Raw genomic sequence first — 6,691 nt, 5'->3', positions numbered from 1 at the left:
GCGGGATTATGCAAATATTTCCACATAGTGGGGTAGATATGTGGGGGCGTGTTAGAATGAGCCGTTTTAGGGGGGCGTGGCAGAGTCTTAACTTTGATAAAGAATATCTCTTTGGTTTTGAGACTTTAGTCTTTGCCATTTCAGGGATCTTATCTATGCACAATCAGCTTGTAACACTCCAAAGAGAAAGGAAAACTTGAAATCGCATCATATGACCCCTTTAACTAAAACTAAGACCATTAAAACATTTTCATAACTTAAATAAAATAAATGTTAAAGGGGTCCTATTATGCGTTTTCACTTTTTCAACATTAGTTAGTCTGTAATGTTGCTGTTTGAGCATAAAAAAGATCTGCAAAGTTACAAAGCTCAAAGTCCAATTCAAAAGGAGATATTTTATTTAACAGAAATCACTTTTCAAAAACTACAACGAACGACTCGTTTGGACTACAACGCATATTTTCCGGGATTTGTGATATCACAAATATCGACGAATGGGACGAGACCTGGTTGAGCTGCACTAGAGAAGGCAACGAGTGTTATCACTATGTCGGAGACACGCTAGCTTTCCCAAGGCAGACGAACTTAGAGTGGTTACAATCATCCGGGTTTAAATGGCGCTCAAATTGATTTGATTTTGACGCAATATTTACACTGAAGCTCGTAGGCGGCTATGGTATGGGGCATGACATTTCCCGACCAGGCGCCGAGTGCTGCCAGTCACAACACACACTGACCCAGCTAACCAATCGCAGCACATTTTGTATTTCAGAAGGCGGGCCTTCATTTGATAGAGGAACTATTCGAGTCATTCATGCCAGACTGGGGAGAGAGGTGTTGTAATAATGTAAAATATGTGAAAAATAATGTGTATGAGAGCCTGTTCTAGTACACCCCCAAAACAAAATCAAGACTTTGTAAAAGAGCATAACAGGACCCCTTTAACTTAAATAAAACAAAATATATTTAAAAACATTGTTTTTCAGAATTTTAAGGCAGCATTTCTCATTTTCATTTAGTTTAACTTGATGTACTAAAATTCATAATACTAAACTGAAATAAGAATTAATAAAAAACTATACAGACATTCAACCAGGATTTAGTTAACTGAAACTAAAACCGAAACTAAAATTAAAACCATAAAAAACTAATTGAAATAAAATAAACATTAACTGAAATAAAATAAAATATAATAAACTTTATATTTCAGCTAGTTGTCAAAGCAACTATTCAATTATTTCCTGATGAAGTAAAATAACTAAACTAAAAAAATAAATAAAAAAATTATAAAATATATATATATATAACAAAAATGCATTAATAACATATATTAAAAAAGATTACAAAAACACAACAAAATTGCTAAAACCTTAACTAAAATTAAAATTAAAGCATTAAATGTAAAATATGAATAGAAAGTATAATAGTATCTCAATGATATTAAAGTAACTCTGATATGGACATTTCAATTTCTGGGAAATTCGATTCATTCATCTATCTTTTAAATAATTATAAAGAGTCTAAACTCGTTTCCAGGAAGGGTTAATAGTATTAGTCTCGTTATTTAAAACGGTTATGTCTTTCGTCAGTGATAGTGCAATCACCTCACAAATTAATCATATCTGTAATGTGTTGTGACTGTTACACGTTTTTATACAGTCTATGCTTTACACCCCCTCTCACAGCGAGAGGCCCCGCCCTCTTCACAAAGCCACTCCCCTCTGACCGGATTTAGATCTCCGCCCCTCCCCCCTCTGCCTTGGTAATGACACTCACTCGTGCCAGAGACCTCTGCGGGACTACCCCCATATGTTCCCACACCTATGACACTTTCACATTTCACAACAAACTGTGAAGGCACCCCTCGAGAAGATTTCATTGCGGGAAAAAAAATTGTCGGGTTCTTTAGATTTAGTGGGGATAGAAATATTTAGGTTCTGCTTGTATGAAATATGATCAAAGCGATGATGAAAAAACATAGGCTACATTGTAATTTTTTTCTAACAACACTTGAAAGAAATAAACTATAACCGTAGCCGATTGCTGTCGATTATCAAATTTCATATGTAGGAGTAATCTTAGAAAATATCACGTAAAATTCAGCTGAAACAGTCGAAAATAATCCTTTAAGATTTAATACGCTAAAGAAGGCATTTAATGTAAAGGCACGGGAAGCAATTATATCATGAGGAACTGAATATATGAATAATCATATATTGAAATATTAAATATTGAAAATACGTGCTTTCGTTATAGAAAATGTAAACCGAAAAAACAACGTGTATTCAATCTTACCTTTAAATCTGAAGTATCATTTAACGTCGTTTTGACGAGAAGATAAGGAAAGCTTGTGAAATAATTGTATTTTTATATCACGGGATTCCGTCTCGGAGTTCACAGTCGAACGAGCGCCCGTCGCGCTGACACGATAACACTGGTGCGTGCGGACTTCATACAACGTCAATCCACAACCCAACAACCTACGTCACCCGACAGGTGCCACGGCTAGACGGCGAGATTAGCGGAGGAAGTCTGTCTCGCGATCTGGGGGCGTTACCCGCATTCCTATTAGTCCCGCCCTTAAACTAATCACCGATTGGGTAAGCTCTATGAATGACTTTTCAACTGTCCAATCACTGATTGCCATTCTGTCGCTTCTACCGACCATAGCCATAGCAACCGTAAGAAGAGTAGGAAGTCTGTCTGGCTATCTTGGGTTTCCGTGCGGTAAACATGCACGAATTATTGTGAACCATGGTAAAGGTGTGTCTGTGTGCAGACATTTGTAAAACTGATTTTCTCTTGGTTATCTTGTTGCTTAATAAACACAGGTTAATTGCGCAAAATATTATGAAATTATGATATTAAGTCATTTTAAAATGAAGAAAACACCAGTAGGGGACCATGGATAATAGTCCCACATTTTTATTTACTTTATGGAGTATTTTACAGAGTGGGTTTATAAAAATAAAAAAAAGTTGTCACATTATATATGGTGTATAGCTATTATTAGTGTTTCAGCAAATAATGTCATCATAAAAAGTCATATAATTGTTTTGACTAACAGAAGTAGTGACTAATACATTGTAGGTATAATTTGCAAAGTACTTTTGCTTGAATGTGTACCCAAGAATATAGTAGAAATATTATGCTACTGAAATTTTAGTTTGGAAGTCAAAATTCTCAGACATTAATCTGTTTTAAGACAGTTTTGAACTGAATTGGACTTTTGACTTTTGATAGCCTTTGTGATAGCTTTCCCGTCTGATAACTAGCCCTAGACTCCTTGTGTGATATATTTTTTACACTGATTCTTAATAATATTCTAGATTGCTAATATATATATATATATATATTTCTGAACAAACTGTATTGCAAATATTCTAGAGAGTTCATATATATATATATATATATATATATATATATATATATATATACATTTATTCAGTCATATCCACATACTGTAGTACCATTATTAATCATATTATCTAGGCTATATATATTTAGTTTAATCCTGTCATTCAGCATCACATTACTGTGACTAACACACACTGTAACTTGCTTATTCATCCTTTGTCCTTTGTTTATGTAAATCATGTGTTTTCCAGTGTAGTGGGGGGTATTATGTCATAGTGCTTAGCATTGACCAGCTGGTATTAAGTAACCGTAAACATTCATAGCTTTTAATTTACCTTCAACATTGTCTTTAAGAGTATTTGCAACTTGATACCAAATCTCTATTTTTTTATATTATATATAAAATATATAGGTTAATCTTTATTTTTGATACAAGATGGTTGTGTGTTAATGGAGGTAGTGGCCTCATAATTCAATATATATATATTCAATATATTGTATTTGAGCATGAATATTTCTTTACTTTCTGTTTACATTTTGTGTAATGACACCTTCAGACATCCATTTGCATTGTCTTTCTTCTTTGTGTCCTTTTCCATGTGGAAATTAGCATAAGGCAAATGGCTCTAATTTGACTTTCATTTGTGTCAAGGTTTGCATTTCTATAGTTTAGCTGCTAACATGTTGTTCACACCCTGACCTATGCCTGGATTACTCAATTCAGAGGAAACACCCTCATGGTTAGACTTTTGTACAACTATGTGTTAGAAAGAAAGAATGTAAGCATCATAAAATTATATTCCTTAACTAAATCATTGTTATTTAAACAAAAATAAAATTTAAGGGTATTTAAAGGCCATTTGAAAATATCTGTAACAGTGGTTTTCCACTGTGCATGTTTGTGCAAAGCTATTTTGTGTTTGTTTTTTGTTCAGTCTGAGACTAATTTAATGTCCTTTTGGGGCCTTTGGCTTTTACTTTTCATTACTTCCAGACTCTCAGAGGAACCATTTTAGTGTTTCAATGCATGGTAATAAACAACAACAGTTTCTCTGCTATTTTCAAAGTGAATTGTAAAGTTGCAAAGGTTTGAAAAGCAATAGGTCAAGTGGCAGACCTGGAGGCAAAACAAGTGATTCAACTCATCTAAAAAGAGATCCATTTTTTAAATATCTTTGTGAACCTGAAAGCAGTACAGTCAAGTTTTGTGAATTATGTGCAGTGCAAACACAAGTTATTAAATGTGTTCTATAAACAACATAGCTGAACAGTGCTTACTCTATCCTCAGAGTGAGTATAGGTGAAAAACTGTATTGTGCTGCAACTGATGACAGATGAAGGGACTGAGACTCACTAGATTAGAGGAATAGTTCACCTAAAATGAAAATTTGCTCAAATTTACTCACCCTCAAGCTATTCGAGATTTAGATGAGTTTGTTTCTTCATTGGAACAGATTTGGAGAAATTCAGCATTACATAATTTGCTCGCCTATGAATCGTCTTTCATTGGATGAAGTGTTATTATGGATTATGGTCTGGTATTTTGTCCAGAAGCGATAAAGTTAAAACGCATTAATGAATAATTTATTACAAGCATGCAGCTTTTCACTTCACAAGACGTTAACTGATGGATTGGAGTCATGTGGATTATTTGTGATGTTTTTATCAGCTGTTTGGACTCTCATTCTGATGGCACCCATTCACTAATGCATTGGCGAGAAAGTGATGTAATGCTAAATTTCTCCAAATCTGCTCCGATGAAAAAACAAACTCATCTACATCTTATGGCCTGAGGGTGAGTACATTTTCAGCAAACGTTCATTGAGTGCACTATTCCTTTAATTTACCAGGGAAGAGTACAGCTCCATAATGCCCAATTTAATAATTTATTTTATTAATTTATTTGCCCCCACCTATCTACCTTTCATTATGTTGTTACTCTCCTCTTGAACCAACAGGACCCTGGTTCATATTTTTGGAACCTTCAAAGCAGACAGCTCCCAGAATATACACAGAGGACAAAACAAAGAGAGAAAAATACTTGTTGCTAAGAAACAGAGGAAAAACAGATCACCAGGAGGACTGTTTGCATGAAATAATAGACCAAATTAAGCTGAATTACTACACCATGCTTCACAATTGTAATAACACAATGTGTTTTTGTCACTTAAAATCTTATAAGAAAGAAAAATTATTTTACACCGTTTTCAAAACATTTTTAAACATTTATTAGTTTGTGTGCACTAAATATAACAAGCACACGGTCATTATATTCTGTAAATTATTCTTTAATTTTAATATACAACCTGTTTGTCAGTATACTGTCTATTGATGAGTATTTGCATTTCACATCAAGTCATGCATGTCACAAATTCTTGAATATAGAATGAATATAGATTTAGAACATAAGGTCACATTAGAAAGTCCATGGAGATTAGCTGCACTTTTAAAATTAAAAAGCAAACTAGATAGAAATATAATGTTCATCTGTTGTTGGCAGTATTCTAACTGCTATTTTTGCACAACTTAAGATGTTTCTAAACCACATTTTTAACCTGAAAGGGAAAAAAACATTCATCAGATCACTGTGCTTATTATATATGGAGAAGTTTTGGTTCACTGGTTATCATTTTGGTCTTACCTGCTTTTGTCTTCTCTTGATTTGCATTTCTTGTTGTTGGTTTGCCCTGGCCTCCTCCAGAGTTAAGCACCCACCTGGGAAAGTAGCAGACATGGTAAAACCAGACTTATTCTGAAAATATTGAGGTATTCTATTTGAAGAACACATGTAGAAACAGTTGATCTAATGTGGTGACCCAGGGATCATAATGTAAAGTACTGATCAGTTTCTACACTCATTGCTTTTACGGTTGTCCCAGACCTATCCAGATATTCATGTATAAAAGGAACTTTAACTCCCCCTAGTGGTCATAACACAATTTTTTTAATTTGAATCCCAAACAGACTCATCAGTAGACTTCTCATATTTGTTTTCTGACATGGTTGGTTGAATGACTCACCCACAGTACTAGGAGATATGGAAATGTAACCCATGGCCCGACTCAAGCGCAGATCCTCCAGAGCTGCCAGTTCTGCTTCTGCCTCTGTTAAACAGCAAAGCATTCAGTCAGTGAGCATTGACTGCTTACCTTCTAACTTCCTTTTAAACGTAACAACTGAAAATATCACTTATTTAAAAATGTACAGAAATGTAAAATGCGTTCAGTGATATAGATAGACTAATATATACTGTGCTCTTGTCACTTCCCTTGACAACTTTTTTTTTTTTTTTTAGAGAAATTGCAACCGTAAACAGCGCAACCGCGTGTCTGAT

The 6,691-nt window shown here is 34.3% G+C and overlaps 1 protein-coding gene and 1 long non-coding RNA gene across 2 annotated transcripts in view; both read right to left on the bottom strand.

The window, feature by feature from the left end:
* LOC107721899 (ski-like protein) overlaps positions 1-2,579 on the bottom strand; it is a 14,182-nt gene extending 11,603 nt beyond the window's left edge. Inside the window, exon 1 of the mRNA XM_016530103.1 lies at positions 2,296-2,579. The gene's annotated coding sequence lies outside the window, so the exon portion shown is untranslated. The remainder of the gene's footprint in view (positions 1-2,295) is intronic.
* A 3,150-nt stretch (positions 2,580-5,729) lies between these two features.
* Positions 5,730-6,453, bottom strand: LOC107721870 (uncharacterized). Its single transcript, XR_001637746.1, has 3 exons — positions 6,378-6,453; positions 5,999-6,072; positions 5,730-5,912 (listed from the first exon to the last, which is right to left on the bottom strand). It is a non-coding gene; the product is annotated as an uncharacterized LOC107721870 (long non-coding RNA).
* Positions 6,454-6,691: the final 238 nt, after the last annotated feature.

The sequence above is a fragment of the Sinocyclocheilus rhinocerous genome, unplaced genomic scaffold (assembly GCF_001515625.1).
Source record: "Sinocyclocheilus rhinocerous isolate Xijiao unplaced genomic scaffold, SAMN03320098_v1.1 scaffold90, whole genome shotgun sequence".
Lineage (NCBI taxonomy): Eukaryota > Metazoa > Chordata > Actinopteri > Cypriniformes > Cyprinidae > Sinocyclocheilus > Sinocyclocheilus rhinocerous.
Note: the sequence above shows the minus strand (reverse complement) of the source record. Positions and strands in the feature narration are given on the sequence as shown.